The following is a 13,789-nucleotide window of genomic DNA, read 5'->3' as shown; positions in this document are numbered from 1 at the left end:
TTCTGTCTTCCTTTCCCAAATTCCTGTCAATTGATTTTGCAGAATTGTTCAATTTTTTCTTTGATCCTGTATGCTTTCAATGGTCTCAAAGTTTCATGTTTTACTCTCCTAATAATTTATCTAGGTAGTTTTTTGTTTGTTTGTTTGTTTTTAACCACAGATCATTCCCTTCCAATTATGAAAAGAAAAGAAAAATGTCTGTGACCTTTTTCTTCCTCTAACAACATGTGCTTTCTTTAGATATTGTATTGGTGCTTTGTTGCTTTTTGACCAGTACAACTTTTTCAATATTAAACTTTTTAGATTTTATCAGAGATATTTCTAGGTCAATTCTGACATGTCACTTTATCACGCAGATAGAACATGATGTCCCCTGCGATCAAGTGGGCTCTCGCTGACAGCTGTACTAGAACTTCTAGAACGAATCATCTGGCATCACCCTGCTGGTAATGCAGCCCACAGATTTAATAGCTACAATTAAGTTTGTTTTCTTAGGAGAATATTATTACAGATATTTGTTTTATCCCTGATGGTTTAACTGATTATATTTCCATCAAATCTGAATTTGCTTGGATATAATTGGAGTTTCCTCAGCTGGCAATTTCTTTCCCAAATTACTAAATATATACACTGTTGTGATTCCTGGCAACCAATGTACATGAAACCTCTTGATTTATTTGTAGCTATGATCTGCCTGTTTATATTTGCTGGTAATTTAAGACATTTTTTTCCCCTAAAAAGGATTTAAAATTTCCATTTAACACTGGTTTACTGAAAGTGATTTCTTTCTGGCTTCTTTTATTTGCACGTATTATTTGAGTGGCAATTGAATACATACAAATAAGCTTCCATAAGTCTAGATTTCTTTATGTTTATTAAGTAATAAATTACAATTCACATAATGATATAACATACCTATGATTCTTTTACATTATCTCATTGCATAATATACTGCTTGTTGCATTTTTATATTTTTCTGCTAAGTGTACAGATGCAAAGAACATCTTGAGACAATTTAACTTTTATATCCCATTTATATATTCCTATCTATCTAAGGGTTATTCTGAGGATCAAAAGCTGCACTATTCATGAGAATTATAAAGCATGTATACTAAGATGTGTACACATGAGTGAGTGTGTTTATGTGGTGTACTAAAGCTACAACTTTCAGTTATGAGATAGATTTCTTTTGGGGATCTAATGTACAGCATAGTTACTATAACAACGTGGCTCAGCAGTTGAGCATCACCCCATGCACCAAGAGGTCACCAGTTCGATTCCTAGTCAGGACACATGCCCAGATTGTGGGCCAAATCTACAATGAGGGGCATGTAGGAGGCAGTCAATCGATATTTTCTCTCATCAATGTTTCTATCCCTCTCTCTCTATCCCTTCATCTCCCTAAAATCAATAAAGAAAATAATTTAAAAAATAACACCAATACTGTGTGATATACTTGAAAGTTGATAATGCAATGTATTTTACATGTTCTCACCACACACACACACACACACAAAAATTGTGCAATGTGATAGAGGTGTTAGCTAACTCTATATAGTAATCATTTTGCAATATAAATAAGCATGTCAAATTAAATGTACAACTTAAACTTACACAATATTATACATCAGTTATATCGCAATAAAGCTGAAAAGAAATAATATATACCAGTTAAGGAGATAAAAACAAATATAAATAATGATAACATGAGGGGGTAACTGTGTTAAGAGATACGTACTTGGCCAGTGTGGTTCAGCTGGTTGGAGCATTGTCCCATTCACCAAGGGTGGCGGGTTTGATTCCTGGTCAGGACACATGCCCAGGGTTCAGATTTGATCCCCAGTTGTGGCACCTGCAGAAGCAGTTCATTGATGTTTCTCACATAATCTCTCTCTCCCCTATCTAAAAAAATCAGTCAAAATTTTAAAAATAAAAATAAAGAAATAGTAAAAATAAAATTTTTAAAAAAATAGATACCACCTGGCCAGTGTGGCTCAGTGGTTGAGCCTCGATCCATGACCAAGAGACCACCAGTTCGATTCCCAGTCAGGGCACATGTAGAGGTAATGGGCCGATCCCTAGTGAGGGGAGGCAGGCAGGAGGCAGCCAATTGATGTTCTCTCTCATTGATGTTTCTATCTTTCTCTCCCTCTCCCTTAATCTCTCTCTAAAAGCAATAAAGAAAAAAAAATTAAGTTAAAATAAATAAATAAATAATTTGTAAAAAGATACATACTTTACAAACTCCACAAGGTAGAGAGTACTTGTGATTCTACAGATTTAAAAAAACAAACAAAGATATTTTGAGCAAATAGACATTTAGATTGGTCTTTTAAAAACATACAACTATATGCAATTACAATATCAGGGCCAAAAATTCATGGAAGGTTTACACACAAAATATATGAATTAGTCAAGTTGAGCTAGAATCAAGGCATATAAAGGTACAAAGTGTGAAAGTATGTCATAGTTTGAACAAAACCTATTATAAAGAGCCTACACAATTTTTTTTTTTGAAAATAGGCATAAGATGCAACTTAAATTAATATAATAAATTGGATATGTTTTTATAACATAAGAGCTTACAATAATTCTGAAGGGGGATTGAAAGTAGTGAGAATTTGATCTAACAGGCATGGTAGTAGCAGGTGTTACAAGCAAACAGAGTCATATTAGCAATGGAGTCATGCTAACTGAGACCAACATATCCAGAAGCCAGTAACTAGAGGCTAAACTGTTGAAGAATGTACAAAAGTAGAACTGGTGATATGCAAATCTGGGTTTCTTGGAGATTAAGAACATAAGAAAAACAATTTAATAGAGAGTATAGAATTAATTTTTTTGTTTCAGATTACAAAATGCTTCCCATAGTAGGGCATGTTTTCTTATATAGGATTTATCTTCCCTTAATGCAATCGCCTGCTTAGTTTTTGTGGCAAACCACACACACACACACACACACACACACACACACAATCCCCACTATGTCCAGAGCCTAATCCCTGGAACCTGTAAATGTTACTTTATATGACAAAAGAAACCTTGAGTCTATAATTAAATAAAGGTTCTTGAGATGAAGAGAGAAACCTGGATTACTCAAGTGGGCCTGACATAATCACAACCACCCTTGTAAAAGGGACAGAAGAGAATCACAATCAGTGGAAATGATATGAAGTAGAGACTGCATTTTGAAGAAGGAAGAAGGATCTGCAACGCAAGGAACACAGGAGGCCACTGGCAGATGAGAAAGGCAAGGAGGTAGATTTCTCCCTATCTGTCCAGAGGAGACAGCCCTTCTAACACCTTTACTTAATTTAGTGAAGCTGATTTTGGATTTCTGACCTACAAAACTGTAAGAGAATAAATATGTGTTTTTTAAGTTATTAAGGTTGTGGTAATACTTTTTTGCAGCAGCAACAACAAATACAACAAATCACCGTATCTTCAATCTGGCAAAGTGCCTGGTTCATGGCATCTACTCAGTACTCAATGCGTCCTTCATTAATCGAATGATAACATTTATTAAGAATGAAGAGACACAGGTGAGAATCCAGACATTGGACTCGAGAAACCTTAAATGACAAAGGCCAGTGTGGCTCAGTTGGTTGAATGTTGCCCCATGTACCAGGTCACCAGTTTCATTCCCAATCTGGGCACTTAATCCCTGGTGGGGGGTGGGGGGAGGCCAATCCATATTTCTCCACCTCTCTGGGCTCAATTTTTTTCTTATATAAAGCTATAAATTATTATATATTTTTCTTTTTCTTTTCTTATTAATTAGATTTATTGGGGTGATATTGGTTAAGATTACATAGGTTTCAAATGTACAATTCTATCATATGTCATTGTGGTGGCACATAATGTTACATTGCTCTTTTTTTCTTCAGAAGAATCATTAAAAATATAGTCTCAAAAAAGTCTTCAAAGTATTTTATGGGTAATTAACTTTTGAAAATATTTCCTATAACATTCCTATTTTGAACAATCACAACATATATAATTATTTTAAAGAACTGAAAACTCTTAAATATAAAAACATATATGCATGGTTTTAACTTACCACAGTTTTTGAGACAGATAAAACTGAGATAGACTTTTTCTTGCATCTCTTATTAACAACGTCAGACAGATTCAATCTTCTGCTGGAATACCAACTAAAACTTTGAACAAAATCTTTTAAGGATCACTTCCATTATCTAAAATATTATGATTTATCTAGTAGAATTAGTTTAATGAAAGACAGCCTTCTATTTAAAAATTATTCTTTGCTTTAATTCTCCATTAGACTTTTGATAAAGGTAAAAAAAATCAATTCACTGTGTGCTTATATCACAGCATCCCAGAGAGTGAATGATCAGCTTCTTGCTGGCTTACCTCGTCTAAAGGATAGTAGACCTATGGTAATCTAAACTGTCAAGATATTAACAAATGTACAATGGTATTCACCGAACAACAAACTAACATTTATTTTTCAATTTTCAGATAGAAAAAAATAGAAATTTAATTGTAATTTCATAACTATATGAGGTTAATAAGTAAACTGAAAGTCCTATAATTCTTATAACTGGGGGTATTTCAGTAGATTATAAAAGCTATAGGGCAATTAAAACCTCTGCTAAACAGAGAGGATAATACACAGTTGAAACACATTATTCTGAATCTGAAAATGTCCAGGATATACACATAAAATTTTGGATGATTAATTCATGATATATCAAGAAAATTAGATAGCAATCAATGTGCTCCTGAACAATGAGGTTGTTGCAGGTGTTATTAAATAGAAATGAAAAGCTCCCTTGATATCACCTCTTGAGGAAGGATATGGAGATGTATTGGCCACTGGATATTTCTCATTTCTCTTTTCAACATTCAGATGAGGCCTCAGACATGGAACAGAATAGAATCCACACACACCAATGCTCTTGTATATGCATATTGTGATTTATAAAAACTTTCTTCAAATAACAGTGAAAGGGCTCAGCATATGGGTAATTACAAACAGGATCATCTTAAAGAATTTACAAAGACAGGAAGCCTACAATCAAGAATGAATTGGCCCATCAATAACACAAACAGCACCATGTGAGGAAATGACGTATAAATTACAAGGCAGAATGGACTTATTTCACAGAACCTGGGAACTTATCCAGGAATAGTTTATGTTTCCTCTGAAAGAACATTTAATGTGCATGAAAAATAGGGCAATTTTTATGACAAAGTCTTAAGTAAAAGAGAACATTCAAATGTCATCAATTATGCTTCCTCTAAAGCTAAAGTATGAAATGCTCCTCTAATTTTTTCACTACAAAAGTGTATGTGATGTTTCCATTTTTCTTTGATGGATTCTTATAATAGAGGCACCTATTTTCATGTACTATCGGAAATTATGGTGATTGTATTACAGTGGGAAGAATATTACATTTATTCAATTAAAATATAGAATTATAAAACTTGTTCAATATTAAAGTGAATGCCACAAAAATTAAAAGTTAAAAAATTGCCTTCTATTTCACATTGCTTACTGATGCATGACTAACATTAAGAAATAGTTTTGTGTCAAATTTAAAAACAACCACTTGTTTTTCTTCTGTGTATCATATTTAAAGTATTTGTTTAACATGTATAGATCTGGATAAATGTTCATTAATAAATATAGATACTTTCAGTAAACTTGTTTATTTTTTAAGACTTTAGACATGCTTATCTTCTCAAAAAGCATTCTTAAACTGTCTTTTATGTAGGACTTGATAGCTATTAAAACTTCGTGCAGTCCAAGTTGCATACACAAAAAGTGAGAAAAACAATCTCATAAAATGAGCTAGTTTCCTAGATTTCTTATTTATTTATTTATTTATTTATTTGTTTGTTTGTTTATTTATTTATTTACTTATTTATGTTACATATGTTTCTCCTTTTCCCCCCATTGATACCCTCCTCCCTTCTATGTAGCTATTAGGCCTATAACTTGTACTGGAGATGTATGTGGAGAAGAGGGGTAGATTATAATACTTTTAGCATGGCAAATTGCCTATGTCATGTCATAAAGACTTGGGCTTTATGGAGGAAGGGTCAAGGGGAAGATGCAGAGGAGAAGAATGGAGCTATGGGAACTATCAAGAAAAAACAAATATATAAAAAGATAAAAATAATCACTCCCATAATGGTCTGTATACATGTAAAAAGACTTTACAACATATAGAGAATATATAGCAAATATGTCTACCTATTGACTTTGCCATTTGGAGCTGGTATTCAGGCTATAAAAAAAGGGAATTTATTTTCTCCATGACAATATAAAATAACCCTTTTTTATTATGAATTATATCCTCAAATTTAAAACTATCTTCTTCATACATTTACATTTTCTAAGTTTTCATATCTCCTACTAAAATCTCATTTCTGAGTCTACCTCTGGTTTTCCATTCCCACATTGATAATCCATGTATCTAAAGGATACTAGATAAGCTCTTTCTTAGAATTTGTTCTTCTTCCTTTCTTATCTCAAAAATGCATAAAGCCATGGAATTATCAGATAATTCCACTGTTCCTTTTCTGTCATACCCAGTAAGTCATTCACTATCTGAGTTATACATGGAGTGTAGCTTCAGTCTATCCAAAGCACCCTAGTCTAAGGTTCCAGCCATCTTGCTTCTCACTTGAAGCACTGGATCTAGCATGGAATTGATCTCATTGATTTCAGGATTGTCCTGATCTAATAACATCTTCCAACCTACTCACAGTGATTTTCAACACTGCAGCTATGCCTATGACCACATCAGCCCCTGTTCAATATCCTTCAATGACTTTCAACTAACTTCAAAAAAATGTTTGTATTGGAGAAAGATATTAACCAAAACATTTTTGTTCTGGGGAATATCAAGATCCGACATGATTTAAGGATCCTTTAGCTTTATGAGAATGGCACAATTTCACTGATAATGGGAAGGTCCTTGCTTTGCTATGAGTATCAAGGTAGTGTTGGAGTTGTGTACTAAAAGTTCAGGTGAGAAAAGAAGCTAAAACCAAATGTTCTTGATGTTCAAATTTTCTTGGAGGAGAGAGGAAGAAGATTTCTCAGAATTTGTAAAGTAGAATTTTTATGTTAGGATCCAAGCCTGGTTGTCTCAGATCCAAATTTGTTGTTGTTTAGGTTTTGTTGTTGTTGTTGCTGTTTTAGTCTGAGGCAAATGGTGAAGTATGGGGTTTCAAGGAGTGATCTGCTGAAAGAGAAGAGATAAATAGCTATAATTTTTATAACTAAAGGGTGACGGGAGAAGAACAAATGGCAAATGTGAAGATGTGAATTCTGCCTTTATTCTCAGTTCTTGCCCAGGATGAGGTGAAAATGTAACTGTTTATAAGACTAGATGGCTGATGTCTCTCTTACCCCTGCAATGCGGAGACTGTGCTCTTCTCAGAGTCCTGCAGTTACTCTAACAGTAATTTTAATATAATATCCAAGTGTAGCAAAGTTGATACTGAGGAAAATACTTATATAGAGGCACCTGAGGTAGTTCCTCTGTTTCTCCTTACATGACACACAACATAAGAATCACCAAAAATGTCCTATATGTCCCAGTGAGGCAAAAATAACAGAGTTGAGAGTGATGGATGGAAGAATAATGTGGAGGGGACCACGCTAGGAGAAATGGGATGAACAGATAGCCTCATGGACAAAGAAGGGCTAGAAGGGCTACCACTAGGCTGTAGACATGCAGTTGTACTCATGGAAAAATAAAGAGTTAAACTAACTAATGAATGAAAATTGTGTATGAGAACCCAAAGCATAGGCACCTAGGCAGATAAAAGAAAAAAAGAATAAATTAAGCCCATTAATTTGTTATTTTTCTGCATGCATCTTACCCTCTAGTTATACTGAATTTCTTGATATGCCTTAATATTACGAAGGTTTCAAACTTCCATGCATTTTGTATATGTCACTCTTTGTATTAGTTTCTGTTGCTGTTATGACAAATGAACACCCATTGGGTAGTTTAAAACAACACAAGGTTATTATGCTACGACTCTGGAGGTCAGTAGTCCTAAAATCAAGGTGTTGGCTGGACTGGGTTCCTACTGAAGACTCAAAAATGTAATCTGTTCTCTTGCCTTTTCCAGCTTCTAGAAGCTTTCTGCTCCTTAGGCTCCTGAGCCTTCCTCCCAGTACTCTGCTCACCATCACACCTCTTTCTGTCTGATTTGGTCTTTCCCCCCTGGACAGGAACCCTTGTGCCCTCATTGAGCCCATCATAATATTCCAGTGTAACGGTCTCATTTTATGATTTTCCTTAATCACATCCTCCAAGTCCCTTTTGGCATGTAATGTAAACATATTAACATGATTCAGAGGTGGTTATTTTGGGAGGGTATGGGTGTAATAGAGCCGACCACACTCTGCTAGAATTTGAACTCAGATGATGTTACAGTTTCTTTTGTATTTTACGTTTGAATGATAGAAGAAAAATGGAGACTACAGATAGAGAATGAGCAAAGGAAAGATAATGGAAAAGAAAGAAGAAGGAAGGAACTAAGAAAGAAGAAAGGAAGAAAGTTAAGTTCAGATTATTACAGCAAAAAAAATGTAATATGTATTGACGAGAGGTTAAAAATAAGACTTCGAGGTAGCCAAAATTACAGCTATTTTGAAAGGAACATTTCAGATGACCACTTCTATACTATGTACAGGTACAAGCACATTCATGGTAATGTATTTTAATGCTAACCAAAGATCTTTAGATTTTCTTTCCTAGTGATTTAAAATCACTTAAAATTGTTGAAAAGTAGTCATATGTTATCTTTACAAAATGTCTAAAACATACTTTTACTTTTAAAGCACCAAAACTATACTTCTACCAGCTGGATCACAGAAAAGGAGAAATGTAGGATGTTTCAGTGTATCCTTAGCTCCACAATATTATCCCTCAATTTATCCTACTGAGTCAGAATTATTGACCCTCGGGGTATGGTGACAGAGATATTATTTTACCATTTTACATAGCATGATGTAATACAGAGAACCTATCTGCTAACACCAAAGAGCTTCCTTATTAAACCTGGATATAATGTCTGCTTATTGAATATTATTCAAAGCATGACTCTTGTTAAATAAAAAGTCATCTATAACTATATAGTTCAGATAAAAATGTATAGACAGTCTCTAGCACTAAGAAGGAAAGTAACAGGTTCTTACTGCATATATTTGTTCACTATATCTTTCCTTTAAAAAATGCTTGCCATGTAGGTATTCCATCAGTGGTTATATGTATGCAGTTTTCTCCTAAAACACAGGTTTTTTTCTTTAAAGAAGTCATTTACTGTTCAGATGTTATATGTCTCTGATATATTTTTCTTTTAGGGCCTAGTAGAAAAAGTAGCTCTTCATTTATTTCATTACAGAAGGAGAATCCAGCAAATACTTTAAGCTGATTCATCTTAGAAATGTCTGTATTCTCACCTACTGCAGAGCAAACCTCCCACATGGACTAATTTGTTCTAATGCTCTTCCTTTCAAAGTGGCAACAGTGTTTTCAATTACCTTTAAAGCAGTATTTATTGAGAAAGAATTGCATTTTACTTTATTGCCATGTAGTGTTAAAGATACTTTTGCTTTTCACCATGGGAGAAAGATCCAGTGCCTCAGAGTGATATATGATGTTTTGGACTTTGCTATCATATAAAGTGTTAAACGTGAAGTCTAAATCTTTTTATTATGTTTTCAGTAAGATAACCAGCAAACCACTCTAGATACAAAGGCTTTCAGGGTCATTCTTCATCTCTTTCTAAAGCATTGACAAGAATTTCATATTTTTTTGTACATTTTTAAATATACAATTAAACACATTGTTGCCCTCCTTTCAGAGGCTTTTTATTCTGATTTAATTTAAAATTCTTTGAATCGGAGGATACGAGTCTCAAAATAATGTGACTCCGCGCTCCCACTTCCCTGAACTAAACCTCCTACCTACTCTCCTCAGTCAGTCATTTGGCCAATTTTTTTTTCAATTTTATTAATTTATTTTTATTACATATGTTTCTCCTTTTTCCCATGTAGACACCCTCCTTTCCCCCACCCCCTCCAGCATTGTTGTCTATGTCTATTGGTTACACATACATACATATAAATTCTTTGGTTTATCTCATTCATCCCCCCTCTTCTGAGGTCTCTAAGTCTGAACTGTACTCCTTTCTATGTCTCTGGTTCTATTTTGTTCATCAGCTTATTTTGTTCATTATATTCCACAAATAAGTGAGATCATGTAGTATTTGTCTTTTTCTGATTGGCTTATTTTGCTTACATAATGTTCTCCCAGTTCTTCCATGTAGTCTCAAAGGATAAGAGATCATTTGTTCTTATAGCTGCATAGTATTCCATTGTGTATATGTACCACAGCTTTTTTATCTGCTCATCTACTGATGGACATGGGTTGTTTCCAGATCTTAGCAATTGTAAATAGTACTGCTATGAACATAGGGCTACATATATTCTTTCTGAGTGGTGTTTCGGGCTTCTTAGGATATATTCCTAGAAGTGGGATCACTGGGTCAAATGGCAAATCAATTTTTAATTTATTGAGGAAACACCATATCGGTTTCCATAGTGACTGCACCAGTTTGCATTCCCACCAGCAGTGTACTAGAGTCCCCTTTTCTCCATACCCTCACCTGCACTTGTTGTTCTAAGATTTGTTGTTGATGGCGGCCATTCTGGCTGGTGTGAGGTGATACCTCATAGTTGTGTTTTAATTTGCATCTCTCTGAGGATTCGTGACATTGAATATTTCTTCATATGTCTCTTGGCCATTTGTATGTTCTTTTTGGAGAGGTGTCTATTTAGGTCCTCTACCCATTTATAATTGGATTCTTTGTCTTCCTTTTGTTGACTTGTATGAGCACTCTATATATTTTAGAAATTAACCCCTTATCTGATATATCATTGGCAATTATGCTCTTCCATATAATGGGTTCTCTTTCCATTTTGATGTTTGTTTCCTTTACTGTGCAGAAGCATTTTAGTTTTATGTACTCCCCTGAGTTCATTTTTTCCCTTTGTTTCTGTTGCCTTAGGTGACATATCAGTGAAAATTCTGATTCGTGTGATGTCTAAAGTTTTATTGCCTACATTTTCTTCTAGGATTTTTATGGATTCATGAGTCACATTTAAGTTTTATCTATTTTCAGTTTATTCTTATGTATGGTGAAAGTTGATGGTCTAGTTTCATTTTCTTCAATGTAGCTGTCCACCTTTCCCAACACCATTTATTGAAGAGGCTGTCTTGACTCCATTGTATGCTCTTGCTACGTTTGTCAAATATTAATTGAGCATAATGTCTTGCAATAATTTCTAGGTTCTCTGTTCTGTTCCACTGATTTATATGCCTGTTATTGTGACAGTACCAGGCTATTTTGATTACTATGGCTTTGTAATATAACCTGATATCTGGTATTGTGATCCCTCCTACTTTTCTTCTTTTTCAAGATTACTGTGGCTATTCAGGGTTTTTTGGTTCCATATGAACTTTTGAAGTATTTGTTCTAGTTCTGTGAAATATGTCATTGGTATTGTAATAGGGATTGCATTGAATCTATAGATTGCTTTGGGTAGTATGAACATTTTAATGATGTTAATTCTTCCAATCCATGAACAGAGTATGTGCTTCCACTTTTTTGTATCTTCCTCTGTTTCTTTTTTCAATGCCCTGTAGTTTTCTACAAATAGGTCCTTTATTTCTTTGATTAAGTTTATTCCTGTGTATGTATGTATGTATGTATGTATTTTTGCTGCAGTAGTAAATGAGATTTTTTTTTTTTAGTTTATTTATTTTTTCTGTGAGTTTATTACTGGTGTATGAGAATGCTGTCAATTTCTTGATGTTAGTTTTGTATCCTGCTACCTTGCCAGATTCGTTTATTAAATTTAGCAGATTTTTGATGGAGTCTTTAGGGTTTTCTACATACAATATCATGTCATCTGTGAATAATAACAGTTTCAAATTCTCCTTTCCAATTTGGATCCTTATTATTTTTTCTTCATGTCTAATTGCTGTGGCTAAGACTTCTAGTACTATGTTAAATAAGAGTGGTGAAAGTGGGCATCCTTGTCTTGTTCCTGTTCTTAAGGGATATGATTTTAGTTTTTGCCCATTAAGTATGATGTTGGCTGTAGGCTCTTTCATATATGGCCTTTATTAGGTCGAGATATGGTCCCTCTATTCCCACACTGCTGAGCGCTTTTATCAGAAATGGGTGCTGGACTTTGTTAAATGCTTATTAAGCATCTATTGATATGATCATATGATTTTTATCTTTCATTTTGTGTATGTGGTGTATCACATTTATTGATTTGTGAATATTGTACTATCCTTGCATCCTTGGGATTAATCCCACTTGGTCATGGTGAATAATTTTTTTAATGTATTGTTGGATCTGATTTGCTAATATTTTGTTGAGGATTTTGATATCTATGTTCATCAGGTATATTGGCCTGTAGTTTTCTTTCTTTGTAGTGTCTTTATCTGGTTTTGTAATTAGAATTATGCTGGCCTTGTAAAATGAATTTGGAAGACTTCCTGCTTCTTGACATTTTTGAAATAGCTTGAGGAGAATGGGTGTTAGTTCTTCTTTGAATGTTTGGTAAAACTCCCTTGTGAAGCTGTCCATGCCTGGACTTTTGTTTGCTGGGAGAGTCTTGATTACCTCTTCAATTTTCTTAGTTGTTATTGGTCTATTCAAGTTTTCTTTCTCTTCCTCTTCAGTTTTGGAATACTATGTTTTTCTAGAAATGTGTTTATTTTGCTTAGATTGTCAAATTTTTGGCCGAGTAATTGTTCATAGTATTTGCTAATGATCATTTGTATTTCTATGGTGTCAGTTGTTTCTTCATTTCTAATTTTGTTTGTTTGTGTTTTCTCTCTTTGTTTCTTGGTGAGTCTAGCTAGGGGTCCATCAATCTTGTTTATCTTCTCAAAGAACCAGCTCTTTGTTTCATTGACTTTTTTTATTTTTTTGGTCTCTCTGTCATTTGTTTGTGCTCTGATCTTAGTATTTATTTCCATCTACTTGTTCTGGGGTTTTCTTTTTGTTTGCTTTCTAGTTCTTTAAGTTGTAAGGTTGGATAGTCAATTAGAAATTTTTCTTGTTTCTTGAGGTAGGCCTGTAGTGCTATGAAATTTCCCCTCAGGACCGCTTTTGCTTCTCATCAAGTTTGTGCTGTTGTGCGTTCATTTTCATTGATTTTCAGGAAGTTTTTAATTTCTTCCTTGATCTCTTCGGTGACCCATTCATTGTTGAATAACATGCCAATTAGCCTCCATGTGCTCAAATGTCTTTGCATGTTCTTGTTGCAATTGATTTCTAATTTTATGCCATTGTGATCTGAGAAGATTCTTGATATGATTTCAATCTTCTTGAACTTTTAGAAATGGAGTTTGTGTCCTAACATGCGGTCCATCGTTGAGAATGTCCCATGTGCACTTGAGAAGAATGTGAATTCTGTAATTTTGGGGTATAGTTCTCTGTAGATATCTATTAAATCCATTTGATCTAGTGCATCATTTAGAGTCTCTGTTTCCTTATTAATTTTTTTCTCTAGAGTATCTATCCAGTGCTGTCAGTGTGATATTTAAATCCCCTGCTATGATTGTATTGTTGTTGATTTTTCTTTTAAAGTCCTCCCGATGATTTTTAATATATTTTGGTGCTCCTACATTGGGTGCATATATGTTTACCAAGGTTATATCTTTCTGTTGTATAGCTCTTTTCAATATTGTGTAGTCGTCTTCTTTTTGTCTAG

The sequence above is a fragment of the Molossus molossus genome, unplaced genomic scaffold, assembly GCF_014108415.1.
Source record: "Molossus molossus isolate mMolMol1 unplaced genomic scaffold, mMolMol1.p scaffold_m16_p_3, whole genome shotgun sequence".
Classification (NCBI taxonomy): domain Eukaryota; kingdom Metazoa; phylum Chordata; class Mammalia; order Chiroptera; family Molossidae; genus Molossus; species Molossus molossus.
Note: the sequence above shows the minus strand (reverse complement) of the source record.